The following is a 1,980-nucleotide window of genomic DNA, read 5'->3' as shown; positions in this document are numbered from 1 at the left end:
CACCCCCCCCCTGCCGCCGCCAAACGGGGTGCCTCGGCACCTTGTGGAGCCAGTGAGCCTTGCCCACTCTCCCTGGGGGGTGGGCCACGCCCCCGTAAATCGACTACAACCTCAGATCAGATAAGACAACCCCCTGAATTTAAGCATATTACTAAGCGGAGGAAAAGAAAGTAACTAGGGTTCCCTCAGTAGTGGTGAGCGAAGAGGGAAGAGCCCAGCGCTGAATCCCTGTCTGATGGGCGGGCGTGGGAAATGTGGCGTACGGAAGACCGCTTGCCCGGTGTCACTCGGGGGCCTGAGTCCTTCTGATCGAGGCACAGCCCGTGGACGGTGTGAGGCTGGTAACGGCCCCCGTCGCACCGGGGTCCGGTCTTCTCGGAGTCGGGCTGTTTGGGAATGCAGCCCAAAGCGGGTGGTAAAGTCCATCTAAGGCTAAATACTGGCACAGGGCCGATAGTCAACAAGTACCTTAAGGGAAAGTTGAAAAGAACTTTGAAGAGAGAGTTCAAGAGGATGTGAAACCATTGAGAGGTAAACAGGTGGGGTCCACACAGTCTGCCCGGGGGATTCAACTCGGCGGGTCAAGGGGCGGCTGCACGAAGTGGGAGGATCCCCTCAGCGGGACCTCTCCCCGGGTGCATTTTCTCCATTGGTGGTGCTCCGCGACCAGCTCCGGGTCGGCCCGGAAGGGCTCGAGGGTGAAGGTGTCCGCGTGCTTTACAGCGCTCGCCTGTCAAAGTGGAGAAATTCAATGAAGCGCGAGTAAACGCCGGAAGTAACTATGACTCTCTTAACACTAACAGTCACTCAATCTCCTGCCACGTGCCCAAGTGTCAGGGGCGTGAGGAGAGGGGGACGAATGAGGGAGAGTTTGTCTGTGGACTCTGCCAAACGGGATTCAAGACCCAAGTTGGATGTACACAGCACCGGAGGCACACCCACGCAGCGGAACACAACAGGGAGAGGATTGAAAGAGCCAGGGAACCAAGGGGAAAGGTCAGGGGGACTAAGCTATGGAGGCCGGATGAGATTGGGGTGCTGATAGAATTGGCCCGGCAGTACAAAGATGATCTGGGCAGGTACAAGCGTATAGCAGAGGCGCTTGATACCGGGAAGACAGCTGAGCAGGTGAGGAGAAAATGTAGATTGCTGTGAGATGAGATAGCACGCCATGACCTAGATGAGGAAGAGAGTCGGAGAAGCCAAGATTTGGAGGCACTGAAGGAACCGTTCATCTCACAGCCTCCCCCTACCTTGGCTGTTTTTAATCTAAGGGAAGCACTCGAAGAAGGGGGAGGGGGGATCAGAAGGTGGGAATGAGGTCAGGGTCATGGCGGAGCTGGCAAGAGATGTAGACCAGGATCCTGGCCTGATCGAATCTACAGCATCAGAAATCATTGGGCGGCTGAGAAAAGAGGTAGGAAGGTCAGTGGACACGAATCAGAGGAGCGAACACTGAGCTAGGAGAGGATGGGAGAGGCGGCTCTCCTGTAAGAGGAAGGACTATCGGGTCTGCCAGTGGCTGCTGGCCAGGGATCCCTCCAGTCTGGCGGCCGTGGTGCTTGATGGGGAGGAGAATGTGGAATGTGATCTCCCAGTCGGAATCGTGCACGAAGGGCTGAGGGATAGATGGGAGACGGAGCGGACATTCCAAGGGCTCGGTGGATTCAGGTCCAGGGGGGAGACCGACAATTCATACTCCATACTCCGATCCTGGCTGCTGAAGTGAAAGAAAATCTTGCCGGTTTAAAGAATGGTTCAGCCCCGGGCCCAGACAGGATCAGCAAGCAGGCTCTGCTGGACTGGGATCCGGAGGGAGAACAACTCGGACGGCTGTTCACCATGTGGATGATCCATGGGGTTATACCTAGGGCTGTGAAGGAGTGCAGAACCAAACTGCTACCAAAGTCAAGGGATGCCGAGGAGCTGAAGGACGTCAGCGGGTGGCGTCCTGTGACTATCGGGGCCCTGGTTTTGGGC

This window comes from Monopterus albus, unplaced genomic scaffold (assembly GCF_001952655.1).
Source record: "Monopterus albus unplaced genomic scaffold, M_albus_1.0 scaffold105.1, whole genome shotgun sequence".
Lineage (NCBI taxonomy): Eukaryota > Metazoa > Chordata > Actinopteri > Synbranchiformes > Synbranchidae > Monopterus > Monopterus albus.
The sequence above is the reverse complement of the archived record's forward strand: the minus strand, read 5'-3'. Positions refer to the sequence as shown.